The sequence below is a fragment of the Squalius cephalus genome, assembly GCF_949319135.1.
Source record: "Squalius cephalus genome assembly, chromosome: 14".
In the NCBI taxonomy this organism is placed as follows: domain Eukaryota; kingdom Metazoa; phylum Chordata; class Actinopteri; order Cypriniformes; family Leuciscidae; genus Squalius; species Squalius cephalus.
The window spans coordinates 9,137,596-9,159,882 of NC_137135.1; positions in this window are offsets into that span (position 1 = coordinate 9,137,596).

A 22,287-nucleotide genomic window follows, 5' to 3' on the forward strand; every position below is an offset into this window, starting at 1 on the left:
AATGCATGCATTTAGCCTATGTTACTCTTCAATGCAAACGTTAGATCGTTTGTGCAATACAATGCAAAATATTATCTCTTTAATAAACATTTGAAGGAGTTAGTTCTGGTGTGCAATTCAATGCAATGCAATGCAAAAAGTGCATAAATGTTATTCTTCAGTGCACAACGTTAGATCGTTTGTGCAATACAATGCAATGCAACTTGTCATCCCTTTAATGAACATGGGAAGGAGTTAGTTCTGGTGTGCAATGCAATGCAATGCAAAGCAAAAAGTGCATAGTTATATACATAGTAGCCTATGTTACTCTTCAATGCACAACGTTAGATCGTTTGTGCAAAACAATGAAATGTTGCATAACATATGTTATCTCTTTAATGAACATGGGACGGAGTTAGTTCGGGTGTGCAATGCAATACAATGCATGCATTTAGCCTATATGTTATTCTTCAGTGCACAGCGTTAGATCGTTTGTGCAATACAATGCAATGCAACTTGTTATCCCTTTAATGAACATGGGAAGGAGTTAGTTCTGGTGTGCAATTCAATGCAATGCAATGCAAAAAGTGCATAAATGTTACTCTTCAATGCACAACGTTAGATCGTTTGTGCAAAACAATGAAATGTTGCATAACATATGTTATCTCTTTAATAAACATTTGAAGGAGTTAGTTCTGGTGTGCAATGCAATGCATAAAGGGCATAAATGTTATTATTCAATGCACAACGTAAGATCGATTGTGCAATGCAATGCAAAATGTTATCTCTTTAATAAACATTTGAAGTAGTTAGTTCTAATGTGCAATGCAATGCAAAAAGTGCATGTCCTATGTTACTCTTCAATGCACACAACGTTAGATCGTTTCTGCAATGCAATGCAACATGTTATCTCTTTACTGAACATGGGAAGGAGTTAGATGTAGTGTGCAATGCAATGCAATGCAAAAAGTGCATGGTCTATGTTACTCTTCAAAGCACAACGTTAGATCGTTTGTGCAATGCAATGCAACAACATTGCAACTTATCTCTTTAAAGAAAATGGGAATGAGTTAGTTCGGGTGTGCAATGCAATACAATGCATGCATTTAGCCTATATGTTATTCTTCAGTGCACAGCGTTAGATCGTTTGTTGCAATGCAATGCAAAATGTTATCTCTTTAATAAACATTTGAAGGAGTTAGTTCTGGTGTGCAATGCAATGCAAAAAGGGCATAAATGTTATTCTTCAATGCACAACGTAAGATCGATTGTGCAATGCAATGCAAATTGTTATCTCTTTATTAAACATTTGAAGTAGTTAGTTGTAATGTGCAATGCAATGCAAAAAATGCATGTCCTATGTTACTCTTCAATGCACACAACGTTAGATCGTTTCTGCAATGCAATGCAATGCAACATGTTATCTCTTTACTGAACATGGGAAGGAGTTAGATGTAGCGTGCAATGCAATGCAAAAAGTGCATGGTCTATGTTACTCTTCAATGCACAACGTTAGATCGTTTGTGCAATGCAATGCAACAACATTGCAACTTATCTCTTTAAAGAAAATGGGAATGAGTTAGTTCGGGTGTGCAATGTAATGCAAGAATTGCATAGCCTATATTATTCTTCAATGCACACAACGTTAGATCGTTTGTGCAATGCAATGCAAATTGTTATCTCTTTAATAAACATGTGAAGGAGTTAGTTCTGGTGTGCAATGCAATGCAAAAAGGGCATGACCTAAATATTATTCTTCAGTGCACAAAGTTAGATCGTTTCTGCAATGCAATGCAATGCAACATGTTATCTCTTTAATGAACATGGGAAGGAGTTAGTTCTGGTGTTCAATGCAATGCAATGCAAAAAGTGCATGACCTATATGTTACTCTTCAATGCACAACGTTAGATTGTGCAATGCAATGCAAAATTGTATCTCTTTGATAAACATTTGAAGGAGTTAGTTCTGGTGTGTAATGCAATGCAAAAAGTGCATAGCTTGTATATTATTCTGCAGTGCCCAGCGTTAGATCGTTTTTGCAATGCAATGCAACATGTTATCTCTTTACTGAACATGGGAAGGAGTTAGATCTAGTGTGCAATGCAATGCAAAAAGTGCATGGTCTATGTTACTCTTCAATGCACAACGTTAGATCGTTTGTGCAATGCAATACAACAACATTGCAACTTATCTCTTTAAAGAAAATGAGAATGAGTTAGTTCGGGTGTGCAATGTAATGCAAAAAGTGCATGGTCTATGTTACTCTTCAATGCACGTTGTGTGCATTGAAGAGTAACATAGACCATGCACTTTTTGCATTACATTGCACACCCGAACTAACTCATTCTCATTTTCTTTAAAGAGATAAGTTGCAATGTTGTTGTGCAATGCAATGCAAAATGTTATCTCTTTAATAAACATTTGAAGGAGTTAGTTCTGGTGTGCAATGCAATGCAAAAAGGGCATGAATGTTATTCTTCAGTGCACAAAGTTAGATCGTTTGTGCAATGCAATGCAGAATGTTATCTTTTTAATGAACATGTGAAGGAGTTAGTTCTGGTGTGCAATGCAGGGATAGAAGTGCATAGTCTATATGTTTTTCTTCAATGATGCACAACGATAGATCGTTTGTGCAATACAATGCAATGCAACTTGTTATCCCTTTAATGAACATGGGAAGGAGTTAGTTCTGGTGTGCAATGCAATGCAAAGCAAAAAGTGCATAGTTATATACATAGTAGCCTATGTTACTCTTCAATGCACAACGTTAGATCGTTTGTGCAAAACAATGAAATGTTGCATAACATATGTTATCTCTTTAATAAACATTTGAAGTAGTTGGTTCTAATGTGCAATGCAATGCAAAAAGTGCATGTCCTATGTTACTCTTCAATGCACACAACGTTAGATCGTTTCTGCAATGCAATGCAACATGTTATCTCTTTACTGAACATGGGAAGGAGTTAGATGTAGTGTGCAATGCAATGCAATGCAAAAAGTGCATGGTCTATGTTACTCTTCAAAGCACAACGTTAGATCGTTTGTGCAATGCAATGCAACAACATTGCAACTTATCTCTTTAAAGAAAATGGGAATGGGTGTGCAATGCAATACAATGCATGCATGTAGCCTATATGTTATTCTTCAGTGCACAGCGTTAGATCGTTTGTTGCAATGCAATGCAAAATGTTATCTCTTTAATAAACATTTGAAGGAGTTAGTTCTGGTGTGCAATGCAATGCAAAAAGGGCATAAATGTTATTCTTCAATGCACAACGTAAGATCGATTGTGCAATGCAATGCAAAATGTTATCTCTTTAATAAACATTTGAAGTAGTTAGTTGTAATGTGCAATGCAATGCAAAAAGTGCATGTCCTATGTTACTCTTCAATGCACACAACGTTAGATCGTTTCTGCAATGCAATGCAACATGTTATCTCTTTACTGAACATGGGAAGGAGTTAGATGTAGCGTGCAATGCAATGCAATGCAAAAAGTGCATGGTCTATGTTACTCTTCAATGCACAACGTTAGATCGTTTGTGCAATGCAATGCAACAACATTGCAACTTATCTCTTTAAAGAAAATGGGAATGAGTTAGTTCGGGTGTGCAATGTAATGCAAGAATTGCATAGCCTATATTATTCTTCAATGCACACAACATTAGATCGTTTGTGCAATGCAATGCAAATTGTTATCTCTTTAATAAACATGTGAAGGAGTTAGTTCTGGTGTGCAATGCAATGCAAAAAGGGCATGACCTATATTGTTACTCTTCAATACACAACGTTAGATTGTGTAATGCAATGCAAAATTTTATCTCTTTGATAAACATTTGAAGGAGTTAGTTCTGGTGTGCAATGCAATGCAAAAAGTGCATACCCTAAATATTATTCTTCAGTGCACAAAGTTAGATCGTTTCTGCAATGCAATGCAATGCAAAATGTTATCTCTTTATTGAACATGGGAAGGAGTTAGTTCTTGTGTTCAATGCAATGCAATGCAAAAAGTGCATAGCTTATATATTATTCTGCAGTGCACAGCGTTAGATCGTTTTTGCAATGCAATGCAACATGTTATCTCTTTACTGAACATGGGAAGGAGTTAGATCTAGTGTGCAATGCAATGCAATGCAAAAAGTGCATGGTCTATGTTACTCTTCAATGCACACAACGTTAGATCGTTTGTGCAGTGCAACAACATTTCAACTTATCTCGTTAAAGAAAATGCGAATGAGTTAGTTCGGGTGTTCAATGTAATGCAAGAAATGCATAGCCTATATTATTCTTCAATGCACACAACGTTAGATCGTTTGTGCAATGCAATGCAAAACGTTATCTCTTTAATAAATATTTGAAGGAGTTAGTTCTGGTGTGCAATGCAGGGATAGAAGTGCATAGTCTATATGTTTTTCTTCAATGATGCACAGCGATAGATCGTTTGTGCAATGCAATGCAACAACACATGTTATCTCTTTAATGAACATGGGAATGAATTAGATCTAGTGTGCAATGCAATGCGAAAAGTGCATTATCTATATGTTTAATCTTCATTGCATTCTATCGTTGCCCAAAGGAATAAGTTAATTGTGTCCATTGTAATGCAACAGCTAGTGTAATGATTTTCCTTCAATGCACATTAACCTACTTATACATTCAGTCACTGATGTTAACTTTCTATACATACTCTTCGACTCCTGATGTTACGTCAGCCATACAGAAGTCCTTATTTGACCAAAGTAACATTGACTCCTGATGCTTCATAAGCATACAGATATGGATATCTATATGGCTTATGGCTTACCTTTTGAACCTATTTCTGGCCAGAGACCTTGAACCATATATTTCTTCTACTATACAGACTTCTCATGATGTTATATCAGCCAGACTGTAGTCTATGTCTGACCTTTTGAACTTATTTGTGATCAAAGAGTCCTCAAAATTTTTCAAACTATATAAAGTTATAAACTCCTTTTGATGATAAATCAGCTATACAGAGGTCCCCTTTTGACCTCCTGAACATATTTCTGGCCAAAGAGTCCTAAACGATTTATACAATACATTCAGACTGATATATAACATCCTTATGTTAAATCATCCTGACAAAAGTCCATATTTGACATACTGAATTTTTTTTTGGCCAAGGAGTACTCGAAACTTGACCTTTCCATATATACACGTTGACTCTTTCTGATGTTACGGAAACCATACAGAAGTCCATTTTTGACCCAAGGAAAATTTTTCTGGCCAAAGAGTCCTCGATCTTGGGCTATCTATGCATATTCATAGACTGTTTCGAATGCTTCATAAGCGATATAGATGTCCATATTTGACCTTTTGAATTTATTTGTGGTCAAAGTGTCCTCAAAATTTTTCAAACTATATAAAGTTATAGAATCCTTTTGATGATAAATCAGCTATTCAGAGGTCCCCTTTTGACCTCCTGAATATATTTCTGGCCAAAGAGTCCTCGATCTTGGGCTTTCTAATAGACTCCTTCTGATGCTTCATAAGGCATATAGATGTCCATATCTGACCTTTTGAACTTATTTGTGGTCAAAGTGTCCTCAAAATTTTTCAAACTATATAAAGTTATAGACTCCGTGTGATGATAAATCAGCTATTCAGAGGTCCCCTTTTGACCTCATGAACATATTTCTGGCCAAAGAGTCCTCGATCTTGGGCTGTCTATACATACTCATTGACTCCTCCTGATGCTTCATAAGCCATATAGATGTCCATATCTGACCTTTTGAACTTCTTTCTGGTTAAAGGGTCCTCAAAATTTTTCAAACTATATAAAGTTACAGACTCCTTTTGATGATAAATCAGCTATTCAGAGGTCCCTTTTTGACCTCCTGAACATATTTCTGGCCAAAGAGTCCTCGATCTTGGGCTTTCTATACATACTCATAGACTCCTTCTGATGCTTCATAAGCCATATAGATGTCCATATCTGACCTTTTGAACTTATTTGTGGTCAAAGTGTCCTCAAAATTTTACAAACTATATAAAGTTATAGACTCCTTGTGATGATAAATCAGCTATTCAGAGGTCCCCTTTTGACCTCCTGAACATATTTCTGGCCAAAGAGTCCTCGATATTGGGCTTTCTATACATACTCATAGACTCTTTCTGATGCTTCATAAGCCATATAGATGTCCATATCTGACCTTTTGAACTTATTTCTGGTTAAAGGTCCTCAAAATTTTTCAAACTATATAAAGTTATAGAATCCTTTTTATGATCAGCAAATTCAGAGGTTTTGACCTCCTGAACATATTTCTGGCCAAAGAGTCCTCGATCTTGGGCTGTCTATACATACTCATTGACTCCTTCTGATGCTTCATAAGCCATAGATGTCCATATCTGACCTTTTGAACTTCTTTCTGGTTAAAGGGTCCTCAAAATTTTTCAAACTATATAAAGTTACAAACTCCTTTTGATGATAAATCAGCTATTCAGAGGTCCCTTTTTGACCTCCTGAACATATTTCTGGCCAAAGAGTCCTCGATCTTGGGCTTTCTATACATACTCATAGACGACTCCTGATGCTTCATAAGCCATATAGATGTCCATATCCGACCTTTTGAACTTATTTGTGGTCATACTCATAGACTCCTTCTGATGCTTTATAAGACATATAGATGTCCATTTCTGACCTTTTGAACTTATTTGTGGTCAAAGTGTCCTCAAAATTGTTCAAACTATATAAAGTTATAGAATAATTTTGATGATCAGCAAATTCAGAGGTTTTGACCTCCTGAACATATTTCTGGCCAAAGAGTCCTCGATCTTGGGCTTTCTATACATACTCATAGACTCCTTCTGATGCTTCATAAGCCATATAGATGTCCATATCTGACCTTTTGAACTTATTTGTGGTCAAAGTGTCCTCAAAATTTTTCAAACTATATAAAGTTATAGAATCCCTTTGATGATCAGCAAATTCACAGGTTTTGACCTCCTGAACATATTTCTGGCCAAAGAGTCCTCGATATTGGGCTTTCTATACATACTCATAGACTCTTTCTGATGCTTCATAAGCCAAATAGATGTCCATATCTGACCTTTTGAACTTATTTCTGGTTAAAGGTCCTCAAAATTTTTCAAACTATATAAAGTTATAGACTCCTTTTTATGATAAATCAGCTATTCAGAGGTCCCTTTTTGACCTCCTGAACATATTTCTGGCCAAAGAGTCCTCGATCTTGGGCTTTCTATACATACTCATAGACTCCTTCTGATGCTTCATAAGCCATATAGATGTCCATATCTGACCTTTTGAACTTATTTGTGGTCAAAGTGTCCTCAAAATTTTTCTAACTATATAAAGTTATAGAATGCTTTTTATGATAAATCAGCTATTCAGAGGTCCCCTTTTGACCTCCTGAACATATTTCTGGCCAAAGAGTCCTCGATCTTGGGCTTTCTATACATACTCATAGACTCCTTCTGATGCTTCATAAGCCATATAGATGTCCATATATGACCTTTTGAACTTATTTGTGGTCAAAGTGTCCTCAAAAATTTTTCAAACTATATAAAGTTATAGAATCCTTTTGATGATCAGCAAATTCAGAGGTTTTGACCTCCTGAACATATTTCTGGCCAAAGAGTCCTCGATATTGGGCTTTCTATACATACTCATAGACTCCTTCTGATGCTTCATAAGCCATATAGATGTCCATATCTGACCTTTTGAACTTATTTCTGGTTAAAGGGTCCTCAAAATTTTTCAAACTATATAAGAGTTATAGACTCCATTTTTTATGATAAATCAGCTATTCAGAGGTCCCTTTTTGACCTCCTGAACATATTTCTGGCCAAAGAGTCCTCGATCTTGGGCTTTCTATACATACTCATAGACTCCTTCTGATGCTTCATAAGCCATATAGATGTCCATATCTGACCTTTTGAACTTATTTGTGGTCAAAGTGTCCTATAAAATTTTCAAACTATATAAAGTTATAGAATCCTTTTGATGATCAGCAAATGCAGAGGTTTTGACCTCCTGAACATATTTTTGGCCAAAGAGTCCTCGATCTTGGGCTTTCTATACATACTCATAGACTCCTTCTGATGCTTCATAAGCCATATAGATGTCCATATCTGACCTTTTGAACTTATTTGTGGTCAAAGTGTCCTCAAAATTTTTCAAACTATATAAAGTTATAGAATGCTTTTTATGAAAAATCAGCTATTCAGAGGTCCCCTTTTGACCTCCTGAACATATTTCTGGCCAAAGAGTCCTCGATCTTGGGCTTTCTATACATACTCATAGACTCCTGATGCTTCATAAGCCATATAGATGTCCATATATGACCTTTTGAACTTATTTGTGGTCAAAGTGTCTTCAAAATTTTTCAAACTATATAAAGTTATAGAATCCTTTTGATGATCAGCATATTCAGAGGTTTTGACCTCCTGATCATATTTCTGGCCAAAGAGTCCTCGATATTGGGCTTTCTATACATACTCATAGACTCCTTCTGATGCTTCATAAGCCATATAGATGTCCATATCTGACCTTTTGAACTTATTTCTGGTTAAAGGGTCCTCAAAATTTTTCAAACTATATAAAGTTATAGACTCCTTTTTATGATAAATCAGCTATTCAGAGGTCCCTTTTTGACCTCTTGAACATATTTCTGGCCAAAGAGTCCTCGATCTTGGGCTTTCTATACATACTCATAGACTCCTTCTGATGCTTCATAAGCCATATAGATGTCCATAGCTGACCTTTTGAACTTATTTGTGGTCAAAGTGTCCTATAAAATTTTCAAACTATTTAAAGTTATAGAATCCTTTTGATGATCAGCAAATGCAGAGGTTTTGACCTCCTGAACATTTTTCTGGCCAAAGAGTCCTCGATCTTGGGCTTTCTACACATACACATAGACTCCTTCTGATGCTTCATAAGCCATATAGATGTCCATATATGACCTTTTGAACTTATTTGTGGTCAAAGTGTCCTCAAAATTTTTCAAACTATATAAAATTATAGATTCTTTCGATGATAAATCAGCTATTCAGAGGTCCCCTTTTGACCTCCTGAACATATTTCTGGCCAAAGAGTCCTCGATCTTGGGCTTTCTATACATACTCATAGACTCCTTCTGATGATTCATAAGCCATATATATGTCCATATCTGACCTTTTGAACTTATTTGTGGTTAAAGTGTCCTCAAAATTTTTCAAACTATATAAAGTTATAGAATGCTTTTTATGATAAATCAGCTATTCAGAGGTCCCTTTTTGACCTCTTGAACATATTTCTGGCCAAAGAGTCCTCGATCTTGGGCTTTCTATACATACTCATAGACTCCTTCTGATGCTTCATAAGCCATATAGATGTCCATAGCTGACCTTTTGAACTTATTTGTGGTCAAAGTGTCCTATAAAATTTTCAAACTATTTAAAGTTATAGAATCCTTTTGATGATCAGCAAATGCAGAGGTTTTGACCTCCTGAACATTTTTCTGGCCAAAGAGTCCTCGATCTTGGGCTTTCTACACATACACATAGACTCCTTCTGATGCTTCATAAGCCATATAGATGTCCATATATGACCTTTTGAACTTATTTGTGGTCAAAGTGTCCTCAAAATTTTTCAAACTATATAAAATTATAGATTCTTTCGATGATAAATCAGCTATTCAGAGGTCCCCTTTTGACCTCCTGAACATATTTCTGGCCAAAGAGTCCTCGATCTTGGGCTTTCTATACATACTCATAGACTCCTTCTGATGATTCATAAGCCATATATATGTCCATATATGACCTTTTGAACTTATTTGTGGTCAAAGTGTCCTCAAAATTTTTCAAACTATATAAAGTTATAGAATGCTTTTTATGATAAATCAGCTATTCAGAGGTCCCCTTTTGACCTCCTGAACATATTTCTGGCCAAAGAGTCCTCGATCTTGGGCTTTCTATACATACTCATAGACTCCTGATGCTTCATAAGGCATATAGATGTCCATATATGACCTTTTGAACTTATTTGTGGTCAAAGTGTCCTCAAAATTTTTCAAACTATATAAAGTTATAGAATCCTTTTGATGATCAGCATATTCAGAGGTTTTGACCTCCTGATCATATTTCTGGCCAAAGAGTCCTCGATATTGGGCTTTCTATACATACTCATAGACTCCTTCTGATGCTTCATAAGCCATATAGATGTCCATATCTGACCTTTTGAACTTATTTCTGGTTAAAGGGTCCTCAAAATTTTTCAAACTATATAAAGTTATAGACTCCTTTTATGATAAATCAGCTATTCAGAGGTCCCTTTTTGACCTCTTGAACATATTTCTGGCCAAAGAGTCCTCGATCTTGGGCTTTCTATACATACTCATAGACTCCTTCTGATGCTTCATAAGCCATATAGATGTCCATAGCTGACCTTTTGAACTTATTTGTGGTCAAAGTGTCCTATAAAATTTTCAAACTATTTAAAGTTATAGAATCCTTTTGATGATCAGCAAATGCAGAGGTTTTGACCTCCTGAACATTTTTCTGGCCAAAGAGTCCTCGATCTTGGGCTTTCTACACATACACATAGACTCCTTCTGATGCTTCATAAGCCATATAGATGTCCATATATGACCTTTTGAACTTATTTGTGGTCAAAGTGTCCTCAAAATTTTTCAAACTATATAAAGTTATAGAATGCTTTTTATGATAAATCAGCTATTCAGAGGTCCCCTTTTGACCTCCTGAACATATTTCTGGCCAAAGAGTCCTCGATCTTGGGCTTTCTATACATACTCATTGACTTCTTCTGATGTTTCATAAGCCATATAGATGTCCATATCTGACCTTTTGAACTTCTTTCTGGTTAAAGGGTCCTCAAAATTTTTTAAACCATGTAAAGTTATAGACTCCTTTTGATGATAAATCAGCTATTCAGACGTTCCTTTTTGACCTCCTGAACATATTTCTGGCCAAAGAGTCCTCGATCTTGGGCTTTCTATACATACTCATAGACTCCTTCTGATGCTTCATAAGCCATATAGATGTCCATATCTGACCTTTTGAACTTATTTGTGGTCAAAGTGTCCTCAAAATTTTTCAAACTATATAAAGTTATAGAATCCTTTTAATGATCAGCAAATTCAGAGGTTTTGACCTCCTGAACATATTTCTGGCCAAAGAGTCCTCGATCTTGGTCTTTCTATACATACTCATAGACTCCATCGATGGTTCAAGAGCCATATAGATGTCCATATCTGACATTTTGAACTTATTTGTGGTCAAAGTGTCCTCAAAATTTTTCAAACTATATAAAGTTATAGAATCCTTTTGATGATCAGCATATTCAGAGGTTTTGACCTCCTGATCATATTTCTGGCCAAAGAGTCCTCGATATTGGGCTTTCTATACATACTCATAGACTCCTTCTGATGCTTCATAAGCCATATAGATGTCCATATCTGACCTTTTGAACTTATTTCTGGTTAAAGGGTCCTCAAAATTTTTCAAACTATATAAAGTTATAGACTCCTTTTTATGATAAATCAGCTATTCAGAGGTCCCTTTTTGACCTCTTGAACATATTTCTGGCCAAAGAGTCCTCGATCTTGGGCTTTCTATACATACTTATAGACTCCTTCTGATGCTTCATAAGCCATATAGATGTCCATAGCTGACCTTTTGAACTTATTTGTGGTCAAAGTGTCCTATAAAATTTTCAAACTATTTAAAGTTATAGAATCCTTTTGATGATCAGCAAATGCAGAGGTTTTGACCTCCTGAACATTTTTCTGGCCAAAGAGTCCTCGATCTTGGGCTTTCTACACATACACATAGACTCCTTCTGATGCTTCATAAGCCATATAGATGTCCATATATGACCTTTTGAACTTATTTGTGGTCAAAGTGTCCTCAAAATTTTTCAAACTATATAAAGTTATAGATTCTTTCGATGATAAATCAGCTATTCAGAGGTCCCCTTTTGACCTCCTGAACATATTTCTGGCCAAAGAGTCCTCGATCTTGGGCTTTCTATACATACTCATAGACTCCTTCTGATGCTTCATAAGCCATATAGATGTCCATATCTGACCTTTTGAACTTATTTGTGGTCAAAGTGTCCTCAAAATTTTTCAAACTATATAAAGTTATAGAATCCTTTTAATGATCAGCAAATTCAGAGGTTTTGACCTCCTGAACATATTTCTGGCCAAAGAGTCCTCGATCTTGGTCTTTCTATACATACTCATAGACTCCATCGATGGTTCAAGAGCCATATAGATGTCCATATCTGACATTTTGAACTTATTTGTGGTCAAAGTGTCCTCAAAATTTTTCAAACTATATAAAGTTATAGAATCCTTTTGATGATCAGCATATTCAGAGGTTTTGACCTCCTGATCATATTTCTGGCCAAAGAGTCCTCGATATTGGGCTTTCTATACATACTCATAGACTCCTTCTGATGCTTCATAAGCCATATAGATGTCCATATCTGACCTTTTGAACTTATTTCTGGTTAAAGGGTCCTCAAAATTTTTCAAACTATATAAAGTTATAGACTCCTTTTTATGATAAATCAGCTATTCAGAGGTCCCTTTTTGACCTCTTGAACATATTTCTGGCCAAAGAGTCCTCGATCTTGGGCTTTCTATACATACTTATAGACTCCTTCTGATGCTTCATAAGCCATATAGATGTCCATAGCTGACCTTTTGAACTTATTTGTGGTCAAAGTGTCCTATAAAATTTTCAAACTATTTAAAGTTATAGAATCCTTTTGATGATCAGCAAATGCAGAGGTTTTGACCTCCTGAACATTTTTCTGGCCAAAGAGTCCTCGATCTTGGGCTTTCTACACATACACATAGACTCCTTCTGATGCTTCATAAGCCATATAGATGTCCATATATGACCTTTTGAACTTATTTGTGGTCAAAGTGTCCTCAAAATTTTTCAAACTATATAAAGTTATAGATTCTTTCGATGATAAATCAGCTATTCAGAGGTCCCCTTTTGACCTCCTGAACATATTTCTGGCCAAAGAGTCCTCGATCTTGGGCTTTCTATACATACTCATAGACTCCTTCTGATGCTTCATAAGCCATATATATGTCCATATCTGACCTTTTGAACTTATTTGTGGTCAAAGTGTCCTCAAAATTTTTCAAACTATATAAAGTTATAGAATCCTTTTAATGATCAGCAAATTCAGAGGTTTTGACCTCCTGAACATATTTCTGGCCAAAGAGTCCTCGATCTTGGGCTTTCTATACATACTCATCGATGGTTCATGAGCCATATAGATGTCCATATCTGACCTTTTGAACTTATTTCTGGTTAAAGGGTCCTCAAAATTTTTCAAACTATATAAAGTTATAGACTCCTTTTTATGATAAATCAGCTATTCAGAGGTCCCCTTTTGACTTCCTGAACATATTTCTGGCCAAAGAGTCCTCGATCTTGGGCTTTCTATACATACTCATAGACTCCTTCTGATGCTTCATAAGCCATATAGATGTCCATATCTGACCTTTTGAACTTATTTGTGGTCAAAGTGTCCTCCAATTTTTTCAAACTATATAAAGTTATAGAATGCTTTTTATGATAAATCAGCTATTCAGAGGTCCCCTTTTGACCTCCTGAACATATTTCTGGCCAGAGTCCTCGATCTTTGGCTTTCTATACATAATCATAGACTTCTTCTGATGCTTCATAAGCCATATAGATGTCCATATCTGACCTTTTGAACTTATTTCTGGTTAAAGGGTCTTCAAAAATTTTCAAACTATATAAAGTTATAGACTCCTTTTGATGATAAATCAGCTATTCAGAGGTCCCTTTTTGACCTCCTGAACATATTTCTGGCCAAAGAGTCCTCGATCTTGGGCTTTCTATACATACTCATAGACTCCTTCTGATGCTTCATAAGCCACATAGATGTCCATATCTGACCTTTTGAACTTATGTGTGGTCAAAGTGTCCTCAAAATTTTTCAAACTATATAAAGTTATAAAATCCTTTTGATGATCAGCAAATTCAGAGGTTTTGACCTCCTGAACATATTTCTGGCCAAAGAGTCCTTGATCTTGGGCTTTCTACACATACTCATAGACTCCTTCTGATGCTTCATAAGCCATATAGATGTCCATATCTGACCTTTTGACCTTCTTTCTGGTTAAAGGGTCCTCAAAATTTTTCAAACTATATAAAGTTATAGACTCCTTTTGATGATAAATCAGCTATTCAAAGGTCCCTTTTTGACCTCCTGAATATATTTCTGGCCAAAGAGTCCTCGATCTTGGGCTTTCTATACATACTCATAGACTCCTTCTGACGCTTCATAAGCCATATAGATGTCCATATCTGACCTTTTGAACTTATTTGTGGTCATACTCATAGACTCCTTCTGATGCTTCATAAGCCATATAGATGTCCATATCTGACCTTTTGAACTTATTTGTGGTCAAAGTGTCCTATAAAATTTTCAAACTATATAAAGTTATAGAATCCTTTTGATGATCATCAAATTCAGAGGTTTTGACCTCCTGAACATATTTCTGGCCAAAGAGTCCTCGATCTGGGGCTTTCTATACATACTCATAGACTCCTTCTGATGCTTCATAAGCCATATAGATGTCCATATCTGACCTTTTGAACTTATTTGTGGTCAAAGTGTCCTCAAAATTTTTCAAACTATATAGAGTTATAGAATCCTTTTGATGATCAGCAAATTCAAAGGTTTTGACCTCCTGAGCATATTTCTGGCCAAAGAGTCCTTGATCTTGGGCTTTCTATGCATACTCATAGACTCCTTCTGATGCTTCATAAGCCATATAGATGTCCATATCTGACCTTTTGAACTTATTTCTGGTTAAAGGGTCCTCAAAATTTTTCAAACTATTTAAAGATATAGACTCCTTTTGATGATAAATCATCTATTCAGAGGTCCCTTTTTGACCTCCTGAACATATTTCTGGCCAAAGAGTCCTCGATCTTGGGCTTTCTATACATACTCATAGACTCCTTCTGATGCTTCATAAGCCATATAGATGTCCATATCTGACCTTTTGAACTTATTTGTGGTCAAAGTGTCCTATAAAATTTTCAAACTATATAAAGTTATAGAATCCTTTTGATGATCAGCAAATTCAGAGGTTTTGACCTCCTGAACATATTTCTGGCCAAAGAGTCCTCGATCTTGGGCTTTCTACACAGACTCATAGACTCCTTCTGATGCTTCATAAGCCATATAGATGTCCTTATCTGACCTTTTGAACTTATTTGTGGTCAAAGTGTCCTCAAAATTTTTCAAACTATATAAAGTTATAGATTCTTTCGATGATAAATCAGCTATTCAGAGGTCCCCTTTTGACCTCCTGAACATATTTCTGGCCAAAGAGTCCTCGATCTTGGGCTTTCTATACATACTCATAGACTCCTTCTGATGCTTCATAAGCCATATATATGTCCATATATGACCTTTTGAACTTATTTGTGGTCAAAGTGTCCTCAAAATTTTTCAAACTATATAAAGTTATAGAATGCTTTTTATGATAAATCAGCAATTCAAAGGTCCCCTTTTGACCTCCTGAACATATTTCTGGCCAAAGAGTCCTCGATCTTGGGCTTTCTATTCATACTCATTGACTCCTTCTGATGCTTCATAAGCCATATAGATGTCCATATCTGACCTTTTGAACTTCTTTCTGGTTAAAGGGTCCTCAAAATTTTTCAAACCATATAAAGTTATAGACTCCTTTTGATGATAAATCAGCTATTCAGAGGTCCCTTTTTGACCTCCTGAACATATTTCTGGCCAAAGAGTCCTCGATCTTGAGCTTTCTACATACACATAGACTCCTTCTGATGCTTCATAAGCCATATAGATGTCCATATCTGACCTTTTGAACTTATTTGTGGTCAAAGTGTCCTCAAAATTTTTCAAACTATATAAAGTTATAGAATCCTTTTGATGATCAGCAAATTCAGAGGTTTTGACCTCCTGAACATATTTCTGGCCAAAGAGTCCTCGATCTTGGGCTTTCTATACATACTCATAGACTCCATCGATGCTTCATGAGCCATATAGATGTCCATATCTGACCTTTTGAACTTATTTCTGGTTAAAGGGTCCTCAAAATTTTTCAAACTATATAAAGTTATAGACTCCTTTTTATGATAAATCAGTTATTCAGAGGTCCTCTTTTGACTTCCTGAACATATTTCTGGCCAAAGAGTCCTCGATCTTGGGCTTTCTATACATACTCATAGACTCCTTCTGATGCTTCATAAGCCATATAGATGTCCATATCTGACCTTTTGAACTTATTTGTGGTCAAAGTGTCCTCAAAATTTTTCAAACTATATAAAGTTATAGATTCTTTCGATGATAAATCAGCTATTCAGAGGTCCCCTTTTGACCTCCTGAACATATTTCTGGCCAAAGAGTCCTCGATCTTGGGCTTTCTATACATACTCATAGACTCCTTCTGATGCTTCATAAGCCATATAGATGTCCATATCTGACCTTTTGAACTTATTTGTGGTCAAAGTGTCCTCAAAATTTTTCAAACTATATAAAGTTATAGAATGCTTTTTATGATAAATCAGCTATTCAGAGGTCCTCTTTTGACTTCCTGAACATATTTCTGGCCAAAGAGTCCTCGATCTTGGGCTTTCTATACATACTCATAGACTCCTTCTGATGCATCATAAGCCATATAGATGTCCATATCTGACCTTTTGAACTTATTTGTGGTCAAAGTGTCCTCAAAATTTTTCAAACTATATAAAGTTATAGAATCCTTTTGATGATCAGCAAATTCAGAGGTTTTGACCTCCTGAATATATTTCTGGCCAAAGAGTCCTCGATCTTGGGCTTTCTACACATACTCATAGACTCCTTCTGATGCTTCATAAGCCATATAGATGTCCATATCTGACCTTTTGAACTTATTTGTGGTCAAAGTGTCCTATAAAATTTTCAAACTATATAAAGTTATAGAATCCTTTTGATGATCAGCAAATTCAGAGGTTTTGACCTCCTGAACATATTTCTGGCCAAAGAGTCCTCGATCTTGGGCTTTCTACACAGACTCATAGACTCCTTCTGATGCTTCATAAGCCATATAGATGTCCTTATCTGACCTTTTGAACTTATTTGTGGTCAAAGTGTCCTCAAAATTTTTCAAACTATATAAAGTTATAGATTCTTTCGATGATAAATCAGCTATTCAGAGGTCCCCTTTTGACCTCCTGAACACATTTCTGGCCAAAGAGTCCTCGATCTTGGGCTTTCTATACATACTCATAGACTCCTTCTGATGCATCATAAGCTTATAGATGTCCATATCTCACCTTTTGAACTTATATGTGGTCAATGTCTCCTCAACATTTTTCAAACTATATAGAGTTATAGAATCCTTTTGATGATAAATCAGCTATTCAGAGGTTTTGACCTCCTGAACATATTTCTGGCCAAACCGTCCTCGATCTTGGGCTTTCTATACATACTCATAGACTCCTTCTGATGCATCATAAGCCATATAGATAGTCATATCTGACCTTTTGAACTTAATTGTGGTCAAAGTGTCCTCAAAATTTTTAAACTATATAAAGTTATAGAATGCTTTTTATGATAAATCAGCTATTCAGAGGTCCCCTTTTGACCTCCTGAACACATTTCTGGCCAAAGAGTCCTCGATCTTGGGCTTTCTATACATACTCATAGACTCCTTCTGATGCATCATAAGATTATAGATGTCCATATCTCACCTTTTGAACTTATATGTGGTCAATGTCTCCTCAAAATTTTTCAAACTATATAAAGTTATAGAATTCTTTTGATGATAAATCAGCTATTCAGAGGTTTTGACCTCCTGAACATATTTCTGGCCAAAGAGTCCTCGATCTTGGGCTTTCTATATATACTCATAGACTCCCTCTGATGCTTCATAAGCCATATAGATGTCCATATCTGACCTTTTGAACTTATTTGTGGTCAAAGGGTCCTCACAAGTTTTCAAAGTATATAAAGTTATAGATTCTCTCTGATGATAAATCAGCTATTCAGAGGTCCCCTTTTGACCTACTGAACATATTTTTGGCCAAAGAGTCCTAAAAGATTTATACTGATATCTTCAGACTGATATCTTCGGATTCTATATCCTCCTGACAAAAGTCCATATTTGACATACTGAATTTTTTTCTGGCCAAGGAGTATTCGAAATTTGGGCTTTCTATACATGCTCCTTCTGATGCTTCATAAGCCATATATATGTCCATATCTGACCTTTTGAACTTATTTGTGGTCAAAGTGTCCTCAAAATTTTTCAAACTATATAAAGTTATAGAATTCTTTTGATGATAAATCAGCTATTCAGAGGTCCCCTTTTGACCTCCTGAACATATTTCTGGCCAAAGAGTCCTCAATTTTGGGCTTTCTATACATACTCATAGACTCCTTCTGATGCTTCATAAGCCATATCCATATCTGACCTTTTGAACTTATTTGTGGTCAAAGTGTCCTCAAAATTTTTCAAACTATATAAAGTTATAGAATTCTTTTGATAATAAATCAGCTATTCAGAGGTCCCTTTTGACCTCCTGAACATATTTCTGGCCAAAGAGTCTTCTACCTTGGGCTTTCTATACATACTCATAGACTCCTTCTGATGCTTCATAAGCCATTTAGATGTCCATATCTGACCTTTTGAACTTATTTGTCGTCAAAGTGTCCTCAAAATTTTTCAAACTATATAAAGTTATAGAATCCTTTTGATATATTTGACCCTTTGACCACAAATAAGTTCAAAAGGTCAGATATGGACATCTATATGGCTTATGAAGCATCAGAAGGAGTCTATGAGTATGTATAGAAAGCCTAAGATCGAGGACTCTTTGGCCAGAAATATGTTCAGTAGGTCAAAAGGGGACGTCTGAATAGCTGATTTATCATCAAAATAATTCTATAACTTTATATAGTTTGAAAATTTTTGAGAACCCTTTGACCAGAAATAAGTTCAAAAGGTCAGATATGGACATCTGTATGGCTTTTGAAGCTTCGGAGGGAGTCTATGAGTATATATAGAAAGCTCAAGATCGAGGACTCTTTGGCCAGAAATATGTTCAGGAGGTCAAAACCTCTGAATTTGCTGATCATCAAAAGGATTCTATAACTTTATATAGTTTGAAAATTTTTGAGGACACTTTGACCACAAATAAGTTCAAAGGGTCAGATATGGGCATCTATATGGCTTATGAAGCATCAGAAGGAGTCTATGAGTATGTATAGAAAGCCCAAGATCGAGGACTCTTTGGCCAGAAATATGTTCAGGAGGTCAAAAAGGGACCTCTGAATAGCTGATTTATCATCAAAAGAATTCTATAACTTTATATAGTTTGAAAAATGTTGAGGACACTTTGACCACAAATAAGTTCAAAAGGTCAGATATGGACATAGATATGGCTTATGAAGCATCAGAAGGAGTCTATGAGTATGTATAGAAAGCCCAAGATCGAGGACTCTTTGGCCAGAAATATGTTCAGGAGGTCAAAACCTCTAAATAGCTGATTTATCATCAAAAGGATTCTATAACTTTATATAGTCTGAAAAATTTTGAGGACACTTTGACCACAAATAAGTTCAAAAGGTCAGATATGGTCATATATATGGCTTATGAAGCATCAGAAGGATTATGTATAGAAAGCCCAAGTTTCGAATACTCCTTAGCCAGAAAAAAATTCAGTATGTCAAATATGGACTTTTGTCAGGAGGATATAACATCCGAAGATATCAGTCTGAATGTACAGTATTAATCTTTTAGGACTGTTTGGCCAGACATATGTTCAGTAGGTCAAAAGGGGACCTCTGAATAGCTGATTTATCATCAGAAAGAGTCTTTAACTTTATATAGTTTGAAAAATTTTGAGGACCCTTGACCAGAAATAAGTTCAAATGATCAGATAAGGACATCTATATGGGTTTTAAAGCATCAGAGTGAGTCTATGAGTATGTATAGAAAACCAAAGATCGAGGACTCTTTGGCCAGAAATATGTTCAGAAGGTCAAAACCTCTGAATAGCTGATTTATCATCAAAAGGATTCTATAACTTTATATAGTTTGAAAAACTTTGAGGACACTTTGACCACAAATAAGTTCAAAAGGTCAGATATGGACATATATATGGCTTATATGAAGCATCAGAAGGAGTATTGATAGAAAGCCCAAGATTCGAATACTCCTTAGCCAGAAAAAAATTCAGTATGTCAAAATTGGACTTTTGTCAGGAGGATGTAACATCCGAAGATTTCAGTCTGAATGTATTGTATTAATCTTTTAGGACTGTTTGGCCAGAAATATGTTCAGTAGGTCAAAAGGGGACATCTGAATAGCTGATTTATCATCAGAAAGAGTCTATAAAGTTATATAGTTTGAAAAATTTTGAGGACCCTTTGACCAGAAATAAGTTCAAAAGGTCAGATATGGACATCTATATGGCTTATGAAGCATCAGAAGGAGTCTATGAGTATGTATAGAAAGCCCCAGATCGAGGACTCTTTGGCCAGAAATATGTTCAGGAGGTCAAAAGGTGACCTCTGAATAGCTGATTTATCATCGAAAGAATCTATAACTTTATATAGTTTGAAAAATTTTGAGGACACTTTGACCACAAATGTTCAAAAGGTCAGATATGGACATCTATATGGCTTATGAAGCATCAGAAGGAGTCTATGGGTATGTGTAGAAAGCCCAAAATCGAGGACTCTTTGGCCAGAAATATGCAGTAGCACCTCAATGCAGTACACAAGATCCGAGGGGAGGAGTCGGATCTTATATAAGGGGTGGAGATTGGTAGGTTTAGGGGTGGAGATGGGTAGATTTAGGGGTGGGTTTAGGGATCAGGGGGTGGAGATTGGTAGGTTTAGGTATGTAAGGTGGGAGGAGTTGGATTTTATCCGACTCCTCCCCCCGGATTTTATGCTCTGCAGTGAGGACCATCTCGAAATATGTCCAGGAGGTCAAAAACTCTGAAATTGCTGATCATCAAAAGGATTCTATAACTTTAAATAGTTTGAAAAATTTTGAGGACACTTTGACCACAAATAAGTTCAAAAGGTCAGATATGGACATCTATATGGCTTATGAAGCATCAGAAGGAGTCTATGAGTATGTATAGAAAGCCCAAGATCGAGGACTATTTGGCCAGAAATATGTTCAGGAGGTAAAAAGGGGACCTCTGAATAGCTGATTTATCATAGAAAGAATCTATAACTTAATATAGTTTGAAAAATTTTGAGGACACTTTGACCACAAATAAGTTCAAAAGGTCAGATATGGACATTTATATGGCTTATGAAGCATCAGAAGGAGTCTATGAGTATGTGTAGAAAGCCCAAGATCGAGGACTCTTTGGCCAGAAATATGTTCAGGAGGTCAAAACCTCTGAATTTGCTGATCATCAAAAGGATTCTATAACTTTATATAGTTTGAAAAATTTTGAGGACACTTTGACCACAGATAAGTTCAAAAGGTCAGATATGGACATCTATATGGCTTATGAAGCATCAGAAGGAGTCTATGAGTATGTATAGAAAGCCCAAGATCGAGGACTCTTTGGCCAGAAATATGTTCAGGAGGTCAAAAGGGGACCTCTGAATAGCTGATTTATCATCGAAAGAATCTATAACTTTATATAGTTTGAAAAATTTTGAGGACACTTTGACCACAAATAAGTTCAAAAGGTCAGATATGGACATTTATATGGCTTATGAAGCATCAGAAGGAGTCTATGAGTATGTGTAGAAAGCCCAAGATCGAGGACTCTTTGGCCAGAAATATGTTCAGGAGGTCAAAACCTCTGAATTTGCTGATCATCAAAAGGATTCTATAACTTTATATAGTTTGAAAATTTTTGAGCACACTTTGACCACTAATAAGTTCAAAAGGTCTTATATGACATCTATATGGCTTATGAAGCATCAGAAGGAGTCTATGAGTATGTATAGAAAGCCCAAGATCGAGGACTCTTTGGCCAGAAATATGTTCGTGAGGTCAAAAAGGGACCTCTGAATAGCTGATTTATCATCAAAAGGAGTCTATAACTTTATATAGTTTGAAAATTTTTGAAGACCCTTTAACCTGAAATAAGTTCAAAAGGTCAGATATGGACATCTATATGGCTTATGAAGCATCAGAAGGAGTCTATGAGTATGTATAGAAAGCCCAAGATCGAGGACTCTTTCGCCAGAAATATGTTCAGGAGGTCAAAAGGTGACCTCTGAATAGCTGATTTATCATCGAAAGAATCTATAACTTTATATAGTT